This window comes from Misgurnus anguillicaudatus, chromosome 13, assembly GCF_027580225.2.
Source record: "Misgurnus anguillicaudatus chromosome 13, ASM2758022v2, whole genome shotgun sequence".
In the NCBI taxonomy this organism is placed as follows: domain Eukaryota; kingdom Metazoa; phylum Chordata; class Actinopteri; order Cypriniformes; family Cobitidae; genus Misgurnus; species Misgurnus anguillicaudatus.
The window spans coordinates 29,912,073-29,929,252 of NC_073349.2; the positions used below are offsets into that span (position 1 = coordinate 29,912,073).

At 35.8% G+C, this 17,180-nt stretch overlaps 1 protein-coding gene across 1 annotated transcript in view; it reads left to right on the plus strand.

Moving 5' to 3' along the window:
• vstm2la (V-set and transmembrane domain containing 2 like a) overlaps window positions 1-17,180 on the plus strand; it is a 44,873-nt gene that overhangs the window by 563 nt on the left and 27,130 nt on the right. The gene's annotated exons all lie outside the window — the stretch shown is intronic.

The window sequence follows — 17,180 nt, forward strand, 5'->3', positions numbered from 1 at the left end:
ATGTACAATTAAACATGTGTTTCCTTTGTTTAAATCTGTTGTTAGCATTACATGGCATTTTAAGTCTTACAAAACATGCTGATTTATAGTACTAAATCAAGACCATACTTATACCGTGGTATTTATTGTAATAGTATTACCATCATAGTAGATGACAAAACTGTTATAAAATATAGTCTTACTGTTACTTCATGATTCTTTAAAAAGAGGGAAAGAAATTCAAATATATTATCAAAGCCATAATTCATTAGAGTCATAATTACACTGGATTATTCTTAAAATTAAAAGCACTGGAAAATATAGAGATTGGTTCTTTTCTTACATGCATATTTTGTATTTATATGTAAAGTTTGACAATTGCATGAACAATACATGAGTAATGCACTGAATAAAGCAGTGCTGATGAGCCCAGGCAGGCATCCTACCGATGAAAGCCTTCACACTGTGGATTGTGGGTCGCTCACCATGAAATTAAAGGGCAGGATGTGATCGGGGCACATATTCATGAGGAATATTAAGAAGGGATTTTGAATCTCAATACAGAAGCTTTGGGAAAAAGTTTTGATTTAAAGATGATTCTCTAAATTAGATGACATGCAGGTCTGGATATTATTTTCATCCAACTGCACTTGATCTAACTCAGTTTTGTATTAAAATAGTATTGCGAATTTAAGAAAGGATCCACAGCACTTGCATGTATATGCATGAAAGCCTAAAAAAAGTAATAAATACTGTTCATAATAATAATAGTCTTATAATACACTGAAAAAAATTATTCATTCAATTTAGCATTTAGCATAACTGCAGATTTTATAGGTAAATGAACTAAATTATCTTTTAAAATTAATTTCACAATGCATCTTGACAAGCCAAGAAGTACATTGAAAAACATTTATTCATTCAATTTACTCAATTTTTTAAGGTAAGTGGTTGCTATCAATTTATTTAAGCTACATTTAAACAACAACAACAAAAATTAGAAATACAAAACAAAAAACTTTTGTTTAAATGTAGCTTAAATAAATTGATAGCAACCACTTACCTTAAAAAATTGAGTAAATTGAATGAATAAATGTTTTTCAATGTACTTCTTGGCTTGTCAAGATGCATTGTGAAATAAATTTTAAAAGATGATTTAGTTAATTTACCTATAAAATCTGCAGTGAAAAACTCAGTACTAATTCCCCACTGTATTCTTATATTATTAATATATTGTGTATCATTTATTATTTATTGCTACAGCAATATGCTTTTGGGGAATTTGTTGCAAAAATGATATGCGTTAAGTTTTCTTTTTTTATGAGATTTGCCCCCTGTCAAGCCACCCCGTGTTCATTTTTCTGGGTGTCGTCGTCTGAAACAGAAGTGCTTTCTTTGTCGAAGTCTCTGGAGTGATCAACAGCTTAATGTCGCCATGTTCGATACCTTTATTTAAAGTCTGCTGGGAAAACTGTGGTCCGCAGTTACATGTCTTAATTAATGTCAACAACAACTTTAAACCTGTGTTTTTTCCTCTGACCTCATAGTAATGAAACAAAGAGGGAAGACCCATTAGACCTCTCTCGCTAACACCGGCACACATCACATGAATAGCAATAGCTGGAGAGGAATTTCATTTTCTGCACCTCAGAGTGTTTTAATTTGCATTGATAGAGGAAGTGCATCTTAATGCATCAGCGCTCAAAATATCAGATTTCTTTGTCTCCTTTTTATTTATTTATTTATTTTTGATAGAGGCAGATCAATTAGACTTAGACCTAGACTAACAATGTTCAGAGGAGAATCCCTTTGTGTCAATTATAGCTGCTTAAGGTCATGTCTGGGAATTGTTGTTAGTCTGATCTCAGGTCTCTGATCTCTCCTAATGATCAGAGGGTTGTGTGTTTTTCTTCTCTGTGTGTTGTGGTTGGTCATGGCTTGAAGGGAAGATCAGAAAACAGAGCAGAAAGCATTAAACAAGCTTTCATTAGAAGCAATTTAATGTTAAATAAACATTTTATTACTGTCCCTTAAAGCTGTAACGCTAAAAAATGAAGTCACTTGTAAAGGGGAGAGCGGGGCCCAAATTAATGCTTTTTGGCTTTATCATTCAAAAAATATTTAAGTTAGATGAAACATTTTTACACTATCAACACAGCTCTGCTACAAATGGACACTTAAAAAGACAGTAAGTAGGATTTTGAGTGCTTTATTAATCAAAATCAATGTCTTTATTCATAAATATGTCCTCATTGGTGTCAAATGACCTCTGCCGATCATCTGAATTTTCTTTGTAAGCTTAGAATTTCTTCTCTTTAATTACATTGAACGGGTAAGTTCAAGTAGGCTTCCATGTCGTTCAGCAATATTGATAAACTATAATAGCAGAAAGGGACAAAAAGCACTAGCCTACCAACGCGTTTTTCGTTCATAGCGCGTGAACCAGCTAAAACGGACAAGGAGATCAATAAGTACATAAACGGCTACCGTAGTTGCAACACGCATTTGGAAAAGCGAGGCGCTAGAGAGCACTATTCGTTTGAATGCAAAATACAATTTCACCACTAGATGGGGGTAAATCCTACTTATTTTCCGTTTAAAGTTTGTTTGTGGGACCAACCGATATCGTACAATTACACCGAAAGTGACAGTAGAGTACAAACGTTACCACTTACCCCATAGGTGGGTTCATTGTAACAAAAAGAGGGTTGGTTGTAACACCCACTTTAGCTTAAACACAAATATTTCAATAAAATTCTGTCTATATACTAAAAGTGGATTTTTTTTATATTTTTGCCTATAATCGATAGATATTTACACATTCATCAATCCACGATCCTTCATCTAACCATCCTTGTATTATGCAGCAATGCACATAATAGAGCCTCACAATTAAAGGTGCAGTGTGTAAATTTAGGCATCATCTAGTGGTGAGGTTGCGAATTGCAACCAATGGCTCAGTCCACTGCTCACCCCTCACTTTTGAAATGCATAGAGAAGCTACAATAGCCGCCACCGAAAAAACATGTCATCGTCGGAGACAACTTAGTAAAAAAAGTTTGTCCGTAAGGGCTTCTGTAGAAACATGGCGGCACAAAATGGCGACTTCCACGTAAGGGACCCTCAGTGTATGTAGATAAAAAAGTATCATTCTAAGGTAATAAAAACATAACCGTTCATTATAAAAAGGTCTTTATACACCCGTAATGATATAGTTTTAAATATTATTTTGCATTTCTGTCAAGAGATCCTTCTTAAAATTACACACTGCACCTTTAAGACAAAAAAATTGTGAGTAATTGTGAGTTATTTGCCCTAAAATTGTATTAACAGTTATTATTTTGATGAATAGTATTTACATTGTTTTCATTTCATTATTATTGTATACCTGAGGCTGTGTAACAACTAACCCCGCTGTGTAAAAATGTTTTCAATCCCAGTTATCAGTTACAAGGAGTTGCTGACATGTTTCAAAATGCTGTTATGTTTTAGTTGAACACTCTTTGTTCAATATCTTAACCAAACTTTTCACAAATTTACTTCTGACAGTAAGAGAAAAAGACCAAAAACACAGCTTGCTCGGCCCTGTATAAATATGTAAAGTAGCCGTATTACAATTAACCCCATGTTAGTTTGTGCCCCGCTCACCCCTATCCATGCATGTCCGGGTCATACTTTATCCCAAAATATATTTTGCACGAAGAACATTTAATCTAAGATCTTCCCTTAAATGTTGCATACTTGAATGTCATTAGTACAAATTATTTTGTCTGATTTTTTATATACAATGTAAAAAACAACGTGGGTTCCTTCAAATTTTAACACGTTTGTTACACGTTGGTTTATTTACACTGAATAGACAGCTACAGTCAGCTCAGGATAATACCTATTGTCATTATTGTCAAACACACACATCTGACACTTGGTCACAAACACACTCATTTTACCGCCTGTCACTCACAACAGTGACCACTGACATTTGTCCACGATGTGCTGATTTTTTTCTTCATGTATGGAGCTTGCGCTTGTGAACTTTAATTCGTTGCTTGTTTAATCTTTCCTGTGCGTTTTCATGTCTTTAAATAACAGGAAAACTGAAGGTGTGAGTTACAGAGGTGTCTCGCAGCCCACATTCAAACAGTCACGATTCACCAGTTGACTGATGTAAGCCTTACATAAAGAAACTGCGTACGTGTTTATTCTTATTCAGAAGCTACATTTATTGACAAAATCAGAGTAATTTATTTTTTTGCCAGTTTTCAGTTGAGGTGTATTATAGAGTCATAATAGTTTATGATAGTGAAGTTGTTACTCAATCTGATCATGATGAATGTGTTCGTGTGGGTAACACACAAGTCATTTAAGGCCACTGGGCTGTGAAATGAGATTGTTTAAAGTTTTCTGGAGGTCAGCCAGAAATCAGAGTCAAGTTCTGAGTCTTGTGATCGCAGCAATAAAACTTTTTAGGGATAATCTTGTATCTTACTGAGAATTAACTTTGTGTGTTTTGTCAGTAGAGGATAAACACTGTTTAAGACAGCATGTCATAGACAGCATTGTAACTGAAATGTCATTTTTATAAGTAATTAGTAAATTAAATCTTTATTGGAAAAACCTGTCACCAGGTGATCCATTCACGTTTTTATAAGACGAGCAGTGATTTAAAGTAATCTACTGTATGTAAGACGTTAACAGTGCTCCTCTTGTAATGTGCGCAGAAACCTCAAGCCACAATCCAGTAAATTGCTAACCGTGCAATACTTAAATAAGCCCATAAAGCTCGCAAGGCTTTAAAACAAAGCTTTACTGAAAGAATTATGTTTCTTTCCAAAGCATTTGCATTCTTATTTTCCACTCTTCACTTCAGAAATGCTCGGTGTCTTCAAAGAGTGACACAGAATATAAGCTTTAAAGCAAAGTGCGTTTATTGTGGGTCAGTTTTGTTTTTTCAAGAATTTAATACTTTAGCCTAAATATTCTGTAAGGATTTAAAACTGGTTTGTTATAACGTGTTTTTAAAGCATTAATTATCACTGAGTGCATTTACATGCACAGAATAAGCGGATAACTATCAAAAATCTGCTTATTATTATAGAAACCAGTTTTTATGCTTTTACATGGAAATCAATATACCAGATATGGGGATTTGGAGATTTGTCAGGTTTCTCGCAGGCAGTGACGTCACCGCCTATAGTACATTATTCTCATTCAAAAAACTGAAAATCTGTTGTATCTCTTCTCATGTCTGCAGAACCTGGAAATGTAACACGAGCAGTTTCTCTGCCGACTTGCTTTAGTCCAGCAGAGACTTTTATGCGTTACTTTGAGCTTACATTTATTGAAAGATAAACGTCACGCGCGGAGACATGCACACATGAACAAAACTGCAAGAAAGCTGGTTAAGGTGTTTACATGCCACCCGAATTCAGGGAAATTAGCAAAAAACTGCCTATGCCAATCGGTTTTTGCTTACACAGTTTATAGGCTTTCCCCGAAAAATGAAAACTGTTTTACATGTTTACATGACCCCATACATTATCAGTTTATTAAGCATAATCAGCGTAAGACTGTGCATGTAAACGCACTCATTGTTTATTCACACTTATTGAGTTCCAAACCTGTATTACATGTAAGAGAAAGAGAAACAAAAACCTCATTCACACAGCACTTTGGTTGCAGAAAATGTTCGTAAAATTGGCAGAGGCTTCTGTGTGAACACAAACACGTCCTGTAAATGTTCTGGGATTGCTTGCGTAAAGAGGACCTAGTAACATGGCTGTAACCCCCCAGTCACATTAGCTACAAGAGATAGAGACAGAGCGACAGGCTACCATTCATTTTCAATTGGAGTGGCCGTTTTCCAACAACAAGTGACAAGCTTGCCAAAAATAGACAAGAAGGTTATTTTATGCAAATGCTGAGCGATGCGACAAAGCGACTGCCAATCGGAGTGAAGGGACAGCGTGACGTAGGTCAGTGGCTGGAGTCAAAGAAAATAATACAAGATGGCGGAAAATTTTTATTTCTGTATATATCTAATAAGTTTGGGATCGTTCTTGTAACTTAACAACACCTCTGAAGTGACTTTTGATACCGCTTTTAGATACTAGCCAAGGGACGCCCATCAAGCGAGTGCATGTCGCTCGGTGTTATTTATATATATATATATATGACAAAACTGCAATGGAAACTGACAAGTGCATGACATCAAAATACAGAAAAAGCGATTCGGGATCCGCTGCTCTGTATGCTGTTGATTTGCTCTTACCGTCGGTTCACACCAGCCGTGTTTTGAGGCATCAAATTCACATATAACGAGCCTAGTTTGCCGCTTAGTTTGAGTTAACTAACTTCATTCACGTGTGAAATTCTAGTCATCGAGACATTCACATAGAAATTCGCATCATGGGAGGGGCTTCTGCGACTCTGCTCGCTTCCTGTAATTACGTCACTAGTAGAGCAAGCTCCTGATTGGTTAACGCGGCATGTTTTTCCGCCAAAGTTAACATTTTTCAACTGGCGCATTTGCCGCGGCAATGCTCAATTCGCGCAATTTCGCACAAACTAGACTTGCGAATGAGGCGGAATCGCGTCTACCGCGCTGCGCTAAACGCCTCATTTGTGCCGCGAGACCCCCAGATGCGCGTCAACACGTCTTCACATTGACTTAACAATGAAATCACTCGCGCTTGACGCCCCTAACGTGGCTGATGTGAACGCAGCATTACGTTATCGAGACGTTGTCTTTTCGCAATAGTTTGTCGACAAAATAAAGTTTAAAAATACATTTTCTCTTTCTCTCTCTCTCTCTCTCTCTCTCTCAGTGTGTGGTTTTCATCTGGCGTTGTTTGCTCATCTGTGATTCCCTATTCAGCATTAAAATACAATTCAGTAGATAATTTTTATTTATAATTATGGGATAAAATTTATTAGATATTCAGCACAGGTTTGCGATGGTTAAAATTTACATCAGGTGATACTCTTTTTGTTCGGTTTGTCTTTTGCTCTCTCTCTCTTTGTGTGTTCTTAGGCAGCTCATGGTCTTGTCTTTCCTCTCTTTGTGACGGCCATCTTTACCTCCTGCCTTGATGTGAAGAGCACACACACCGAGAGATAGAGAAAGAGAGAGAGAGGCTGAATTATCCTCAGAAGGGTGCCACCTTATCTCACATTAGACAGATTTTTGCCAGGCCGGCCGTTACACAGCTCCTGGGCAGCCGTTGGCAGGAGTCGTCTGCTGGCACAGAGAGAGAGAGAAAGAGAGAAAGAGATGAGTGATTCGACTCCATGTCATCTCCAAACAGAGCTTTAGCTTCACACACTCTCTCAAATACCCGCTGCTGGTCTTTTGTTTGCCCGTGAATACTGAATCCACAGGAAACGGCAGTGAAGTGAGGATGATCGGTGGTATTCGAGCTCTCGGGTTAATTGAGGCGCATGTGTTGAGTGTTGGGATTACACAGAGTTGATACAGAACAGGACAAATGAGGACGTGTGATGTTAAATAACCCTGTTTAATTGGTTTTGTTTACAACCCAACATTCACTTATTCAGACCGTTTACCTGAGCTCTGTCCAAACATACATACACACACTCGCTTGTACAGCCACCTGCTCTCATCCTGTAGCTGTTTTATGGCTACTCACGGACGTCCCACGGACCATTTACAAAGCGTCTGATATGTAGTGCACCCAAAAGTGGTGGAAATTGCATGCTGTAATCTGATTGGCTGGTTTAACACAACTTTCAGGATGCGTACTGTATGTGTACGTCCTTGTTAAATGCAGATTCATGACGTTTATATTTATTTAGACCAACACATTGTATGTCTGCAGTGCTGTGTTATACTGAATGTGTGGATGTACACAGCTTTGATGGTTATGTTGTTATGTTTGTGTTCCTGTAGCTGAAATCTTGTGGTGTGTATGTGTGTATGTTTGCTGTCAGGTTGTGGTGTAGTGGGGCCACTTCATCTGTTTGTTTATTCATTTCATTGCTGTTGCATTAAATAATTCATCCATCTTTCAGTGGTCCTCCCATCTCTCCACATTTAATGAATCACCAACGACCTTTGTGTGTTTCTCTCTGTGTCTGTGTGCAAGAGTGAAGCTGTGTGGTTCTTTATCTTTGTATGTGTGTGTGTGTGTGTGTGTGTGTGTGTGTGTGTGTGTGTGTCTGTCTGTCTGTCTGTCTGTCTGTATGTTTCTCTCTGTGTTTGTGTGCAAGAGTGAAACTGTGTGGTTCTTTATCTGTGTGTTTTTGTCTGTGTGTTACTCTCTGTGTTTGTGTGTTCTCTTTGTCTGTTTCTATGGGATTAGGTTTCTGTGTGCATATTTGTGTGTTGTGTGTGTATTTTTTGTGTGTCTGTCTATGTGTATGTCTTTGTGTTTATGTGTGTATTTCTTTGTCATTGCATGTATTTCTAAGTGTGTATTTCTACGTGTGTATTTCTACCGTATGTGTGTATTTCTGTGTGTGTATTTCTATGTGTGTATTTCTGCATGTACATCTTTCTGTGTGTGTATTTCTACGTGTGTATTTCTACCGTATGTGTGTATTTCTGTGTGTGTATTCTATGTGTCTATTTCTGTGCGTCTATGTGTGTATTTCTGCGTGTGTGTATTTTTTATGTCTATGTGTGTATTTCTGCTTGTGCGTTTGTGTCTATGTGTGTATTTCTATGTGTGTATTGTTTGTGTCTATGTGTATTTCTGTGTGTGTATTCTTTAGGTCTATGTGTGTATTTCTGTGTGTGCGTGTATTTCTATGTGTGTATTTCTTTGTGTCTATGTGTGTTTCTGTGTGTGTATTTCTTTATGTCTATGTGTGTATTTTTGCGTGTGCGTGTGTGTCTTTATTTCTGTGTGTGTATTATTTATGTCTATGTTTGTATTTCTGCGTGTGCATGTGTGTCTATGTGTGTATTTCTATGTTTGTTTTTCTTTGTGTCTATGTGTGTTTCTATGTGTGTATTTCTTTGTGTCTATGTGTGTATTCTTTTGTCTATGTGTGTATTTCTATATGTGTATTTCTAAGTGTGTATTTCTACCAGATGTGTGTATTTCTGTGTGTCTGTATTTGTGTATATCTGTGTGTGTATTGCTGTGTGTATTTCTGCGTGTGTATTTATATGTGTCTATGTGTTTATTTCTGCGTGTGTGTGTGTGTGTGTCTGTCTATGTGTGTATTTCTGTGTGTGTGCGTGCGTGCGTGTGTTTCTGTGTGTGTTTCTGTGTGTTTTTGTGTCTGCATGCTTTTGATTGCATGCACTGTAAAAAATACTTTGCTGCCTTTACATTTTTTGTTGAATCAACTCAGATTTATAAGTCATTTCAACTTCTTCTTATCTTGACTAGAGATGAGTTGTTATAACTACAGGTGAGTTGTTATAACTTATAAAATTAAGTTGACTTTTCTCAACTATATTTTATAAGTTGAGACAACTCATCTCTGTTGACATGACTTGAGTTGAAAATCTGAGTTGATTTAACAAAATAATTTAAGGCAGCAAAGTATTTTTTACAGTGTGTGTGACTGCTTCCCTCATATATGTAAGCGTGTGTGAGTGAGACAGACAATGATAATATCCGTTTATCTTAAGTATGAAGCAAAGAAAAATGCCACTCAGAATTGTTATTTTTTGGTAAATTATCCTTTAAAAACAATATGAGATTATCAATGGAGACATAACCATAATGTTCAGATGCTTTAGCAATAAATAATCATATAGAGTATCCACATGAACCATTAAGCCCATGATGAAATGTTTTGTTATTTCTTTGACTCATTGATTTTCTGAGCTGCACATTTAAGAGGTGTTTTGCTTGTGAAACATGACAGGCATTGTGTGGCCGGAGGCCTCTGAGATGAGCTGCTTTCTGCCACTGCGGCATCTCTTTATCTTGATCGTCGTCCCATGACATTATACTGTAGATTGAGGTTGATGAGGCAGTGCTGGGGAGAAATGCAAGGCGATGGGAGCCGCCCGAGGGCTAACGCGGTTGCTTGTGGATATGTCGACCGGTGAATGAGGCGAGCGGTCAATGACAGGCCTGACACCGCGGCAGAGATGCATTTACACTGACGCTGTCACCTGCGACAAGATGTGTTTACAATCTGAGATGACATGAAGCGTTTGTGACACACAATTGAACAAATGATTCAGGCATTCGTAGTATTTTGAAAATACGCCAAGTTCTCTCATCAGTCCACATAGACAACATATGAAAACAAAGCAATTCCATCATTATGGATGTCAAAAAATTTAATATAATTTCTCAGAAATCATGTTTATATTTTACTAAACTCCTGAAGATGTCCAGACATCAAAATAATATTAACCTATACTTTTTCTGTAAGTGAAATATACAGGATATGACTATAGGACACAAGTTTTTGGGAGACAGCATACTTTGTAGGAAATCTGTGCATTAAAATGCACAAACCTGAAGCAATAATACCCAACAAATGGAGAATGGACGACGAACAAATAATATTTATTTAAATTTTCTTGTGCGCATTTATGAGGAAGAAACAACGTTATGGATGTGACATTTCTCTGAAATGAATGTGATTATCCTGAAAGCTGCACTTACCAAACTATAAAAAATTATTTGAAAAAATCTTTTAAACTTAAGCAGAGACCTCACATTGGTATTTAAACCACCAAATATTGACATCTGAAATATCAGTATTGTTAAAAACTTTTGGAAAAACAATTTTTTCATGGTAAGGTTGACATTTGCATTGAATTGCTCTGACAATTTACATAATTGTTATAGAAATCTTGATGTAAAATAAACTTGACTAGTTTTCATGTTGGATAGTTAAATAGCTAATTCAAGTTTAGGTAAAGTTGTATTTGTCTTTGGACTTTGATTTCTTTGCATTAGTTCTGCCAAAGTTTGATTGGCTGTTTCCAGGCAATGTTTCCAGCGATGGCTCGTTCATGAACAATAAGCAGTCGGTCACACGTGTTATATGGTGTGTTAGTTCAGTCATCTCTTATGAAACGCTCATCTGTTGATGCTGTCTGTCTGTGCAAAGTTATTGCGAGAAAGTTTTACATCAGGTCGATGTGACCATGTGTCACACATTACTGATGTGTCTGAATATTAAAAGTGACGTGCTGTATTCCTCGGTTCTTTGTCTTAATACGACGTAGCAAATTCATCTTCGTCTCTTGGTTTTTGCCATTTGTGCAGAGTGCTTTAAAAAAATAACAGCGTCTCTAATGCTTTATCTTTGTGTCAGTCTGACAGTGTGAAGATTTGAAATAATGAAGTGTAATTTACACACCACTTCTGAAGGATATGTCAATTTATAAGCATCTCTCGAAGGTGTTATCCATCGGCCACTGCTTTTAAATTTGAATATTAATCACTTAGATAAAAATAATTTATTTTTATTCATTGACCACGTTTACATGCACCCTCATAATGCGATTTACACTTTACTTCATGTAAACATACTACTTCGATAAAATTGTGGCAAGTATAATCATATTAAAACAGGTGGCGTATGCCATTTTTAATTGCACAAAATTCCCTCATCAGTCCAGGTAGACAACATACAGTATGGAAACAAAGTGGCTCTTTTTTGTCAAAAATTTGAATATAATTTTTTTAGAGAATGCATTTATTACCTATAGATTGAACTGTTTATATTTAACAATACTTAATATTAAAATAAAAATATCAATCTATATTCATATTTTCTGTTTTAGATGAGGGAAACACACATGCGTTATGGATGTGACAAAACAGGACGCGGGTTTTTGGGAGACAGCATACTTTGTAGTTATTATTTGAATTAAGATGCACAAACCAGAAGCAATAATACCCAACAAATAGAGAAGGGACGGCTCTTCAAAGAACAAATAATATTTATTTTATTAAAATTTTTCTGTGCATTTATGAGGAAGAAACCGCGTTATGTATGTGACATTTCTCTGTTATGTAATCGGATGTGACAATCCTGAAAGCTGCATTGATTACCAAAATATGAAAAATAGTTTGATAAAATGTTTAAAAACTTAAACAGAGACCATATAAACACACTAATCACATCTATAGACGGTTTCAGCAGTAACAACATAAACACACCGCTTTCATGGTCATCACGTAACTTCCGGTAAACTCTGCGGAGAATAAATAACAACAAAGTTCTTTTAAAGTAGTTTATTTATATAACAAGCAACATAAACAACACGTAGATTACACAGGAACCCAAAACATTTGTTATTCTCGACGAGGTATTTTTTTAAGAGTTCAGTTTCAGCAACTAGTCAGACCATTAAACAAACACAAACCGGAAGTAAAGTTTGGACTAGACGATAAAACGGTCTGTACTACACTAACTGAAGTATGCGTGTGTTTTTGTCCTGCTAAGTGCAAATTTGTTTTAAACTTGACATTAGGAAGTTTTCCCTGAACTCTGTCAACATGACTCCTTCATCCAGAAACAGTTCAAATAACGTGACAGCATCGTATAAAATTGTTACAGGCATTATATTTGTGTCGGCACCGAAAAATGAAATACGTCCATAAGTGTTTGTCATTTTAACTAGTAAATTAAAACGACGGTATATGTGAGTTCCTCATATATGCTATGTGTGAATAATATGCACAATACGAATAATCAGAAAATATTAACAGGAGTGAAGAGGTTATAGCTTCAGTTATGTACTTTAAACATCCTGCGATTAAATCCTTTGATTATTGGAAATAATCGCATTATCAGTGTACATGTAAACATAGTCAATGTTGCACTATATGCATGTGACAGATTTAAGGGAATTGAAGATTTCCCATAAAAAAAACAACATTAATAAGAGTCTGTCAGAAAACAAAGCAGTATCATAAAAGTATCATAAAATATCATGAAATGTCTTCACAGTTTGTTTGCATATGATAAGTTTAAGAACGTTTGATATAGGTCATACAGTAGGACTGTAGCTTTTATATGTAGCACATGAATTGTGCTGTATATATATGCAAAATAGTCTTTGAATTCAATTTTATTTATATAGCGCTTTTCACAATTGGTAAATGTTTCAAAGCAGCTTTACATTAAAAGAAGCAGGGAAAACACAGAAAAATCTACAGACAATATAAGTAGCTAAATACAGCGGCTAAACTTTACAAGCAAGCGTATTAATAATGTTGTATTAATATATTGACGTTATTTATATATTTATATGGGATGTAAACTGATAATGAGATTTAACGGGTTCCGTCGGTGGTCGTTGGTCTCTCTCTCTCTCTCTCTCTCTCTCTCTCTCTCTCTCTCTCTCTCTCTCTCTCTCTCTCTCTCTCTCTCTCTCTTTTCTCATCCTGTGGTTATTGGAGCATCCGTGTGCAGCTGTCTTCTTTGGTTGCATTGAGAGAAGGCTGCACATGTCTGCCTGCGTGTGTCGTTTGTCAATGTCAGACTGAATGAGGTGAGAGTTGGCCAGGAAACTCTTGCAGCTTTGTTCAACTCCCTGGACTGCATGTTTTCCAAAAAGCTTGTGTTGATCTTCAGGTGCTGGTGCAGAAAGCCGCCTGTTAACTAATCCCTGCGGGACGCTGTTCAGAGGACAAATCAGCTGGAATGATGTCCAAAGAGCTGTTCCTACCCCCTGATCTGAGACCAGCTGTAGCTTTCCAGGTTAAGGAAATGATACAGGATTTTTCGAGTAGTTTAACACAGAGAATTTATCTAAAGCAATAATAGAAACTTTTAGAAATTAGACATTTTAATTAGAAATAGAAATTTTAGATTATAATAAGTATGAATTAAACTGTGCTTCTAAAATATAATCCTTTTTTTTAAGTGCTGGTTCTGTTGAATAAAGAAAACCACAGGAGGTTTAAACAACATGAGTAAATAAATCTAGCTGTTAAAAGTGCATTAAAAAAACTAAGTACACTTAGTTTCTCACAACATTTTTCGTTGTGAATGTTGTAAATCCCAACTTCATGTTGCCATGAGTTGAATCAACTTCATGTTGCCATGACACACACGTCCTCACTACATGCGCGTTGTTTATGCGTCTCATTTATCATTTCCTGATAACTGCTTTAATCTAGTTTGCGACATTTCTAGTTGTGAATGTTGATCTCTCGTTTTAAAGAGCTGAACCAGAAAATAACTTTTGTTGTGATGGCGCGAGTGTTCACACAGACGCTTGTCTGGCAATTTTACAGGTATTTTCTCGGACCAAATGTCTTTGTGAATGGGGTATTAGTAAATGTACTATGCACAGATGTTTTACTTATTATACAGAAATAATAAAATAAATAAACTTAAGAACATTTTGTGCTGTAAGACACCATTTATTTCAGTGCACTAAAAATCAGTATTTTTCTTATAGACTTTTTTTCACTAAATTACTCTTAAAGTTAAACTATACTTTGAATATTGTTGTTGCGCAGACACTCTACATTTATGATATTTCTTATATGATGTGGCTTGAGTCTATCATTGAAAATGGTTGGGATTTCATCTGCTTTATCATATGGCAAAATAAGTCTAATATTTGAAAAGTAAAAGCACAACCGCTCTAAAAAAAGTCACTTCATCTTGGCATGATTTGTCAGGCACAGGTGGTACAGTGCGAGTTTAACACTATAATATAATACAAGATGTGACCCAGCCTGTGGAAACCCAGCTAAAGTCATTTTTGTGATTTGCCGTTTCTTTATAAAATCAAGAACATTGAAACTATAATCTTGATATCTTTAATACTGACTAAGTAGGTCATGTCAAAGATTGAAATCAAACTTTAATGCTCCTCATCTCATCATTAGATGGAGACTTTAACCTGGATTTCACAGACAGCATCATATATTTGTTCAGTATAAGTAGAAAAAGTAATGCTCATCTTACCAAACAATCTCGCTCTGTCGAAGTTCAGTTTGAATAATTTTTGCACAATAAAGGTGTTTTGTATCTTGTGAACGTCCTGGGGTTGGATCTTCACACTATGATCTCAAGATAAAAATCTATTACAGATAAATCTGAACACAACTTGTTCTGTGATGATTATCGCTCCTCTATCTGCGCTCTATATCTGTCTATGGGTGGTCTGGTGGTTTTGGGTGGGTTTACAGCAATGGACTCAGAGATGTTCGTCTGTCAGACAAAAAATCTGCCCTTACTTTAATTAAATGAAAATTAATTTAAAGTAGAAAATATATTCAGATTTTTATGCAAACAATTTGCATTCATTAGGGTTGCAAAGTTCTGGAAATTTTCTGGAAACTTTCCATGGGAATTAATTGGAATAAATGGTGAATTAAAGGTAAACAAAATCTTGCAGCATTTTTATGCAATTTCAGTTGAATTTCTATCCTTCACAGTTTTCAGTCACATGCACACAATGAAGGGCCATTGAGGCCACACACCATTTATGTACTTGCATTTTTCCATTACATGCACAGATGATTTATTGAATCCTGCATACAAAATAGTGCCAAAATTTCTATCTTTTCCTGTATTCATGTAAATTACATACATTTGTTTAAAACTTAAATGTGCTGTGTGTTCATAAGAATGATCTCTGAAGGATTTTTGATCAAATACATCCAGGCTTGATGACTGTAAGTATCAGCATAATTCAAAATTTGTATTACCTTGCATGCATGTCTGCTTATGATCAAACAAAATGTTTATTCATGTTTGTATATGATATAGTTTATATACATTTCTCTTAATTTCAAAATATTTCCCATAAATTCATGTTATGTTTCCAATTTGGAATATTTCCAAAATTCCAGATTAAGCTCCTTTGGAAAGTTTTTGGAAATTTCTGCCTTTTTGCAACCATGCATGCAGCTTGAAGCTCCGACTGTTTGTAACTTGACAGGTGTTCACATTAAGTGTCATTCATTGTAATTGTCAAGTGTGAAAGTGATAATTCAGTCCGTAACCTCATACTGTATTCAGTCTATTATAAAGTCATGTTATCCCCAGCTCTGTATTCAAAAAATATCTGAACGTTTAACAACTTCTGCCGTTAATTCACATGAGTTGTGTTCAACATTACCTTTATCTCCGCTGAAAAACACAGATGTTCTTCATATGAATCCAGTTTCCCTGTTCTTTTACTTGAATTAGCTCCATATATGCTTCAATCGGTTTTGCTGTTGTCATGGATACATTCAATAAAATCCCAGCGGAGAGGATGAAATCATGAAGTTCTTGAACGCTGTCCTCCTTTAGCTAAAGATTTTCTCTCTTATAAGTGATGTTCTGCAGTCCTCATAAAACACAGCTCTCCTGCAGTAAAAATGTGACATTTAAACAGCTCATCTTTAAACCAGCTGAGGTAAACCATAACAGCATTGTAAAGATGAGCAGGTTTATAGTGTAACCAGATTAAAGCCAAAAACTAAACCTCACTTTGAAGACATCTCACAGGGTTTGTTTAGGAATCAGCTCTGGGGAGTTTAGCTTTGCTTTATATAATATTATTGGTTATAATGGTATGTTTTTAATACCATACTTGTCATTTGTTTAAAATATTGTACGTAGTCACTCCTGATGTTTTCTGTTGTATTTTGGACCGTAAAAATTATGTGTTTGCCCATGAAAAGCATGATGTAGTGGTTGTTAAATGTGACCATGGAGCACAAAACCAGTCATAAGGGTAAAGTTTTTGAAATTGAGATTCATAAATCATCTGAAAGCTGAATAAATAAACTTAAACTTTTTTGATGTATGGTTTGTTTGAATAGGACAATACTGCATGTGACCAAGATACAACTATTTGAAATCTGGAATCTGAGGGTGCAAAAAGTCGAAATATTTAGAAATTTGCCTTTAAAGTTGTCCAAATGAAGTCTTTAGCCACACATATTACTAATAATAAATACATTTTGATATATTTAAGGTAGGAAATTTACAAAATATATTTGCTTAAAGGTGGAGTCCATGATGTTTGAAAGCCAATGTTTATATTTCAAATCACCTAAACAAACACGCCCCTACCCCAATAGAATCTGGACCTTCTGTTGATAGACCCGCCCCACACATACGCAACTTGGCATTTGATTTGATTGGCTATAAGTGTGTTTTGGTAGTCGGCCCGTCTCCTTTTCCAAAGCGTTTTTCAAACATCGTGGACTCCGCCTTTAACTCTTTCTCCGGAATTGACGAGTTATCTTGTCAATTAAGAGAAAACATTTGCATAAAAAACGTGTTACCCAATTTATGAG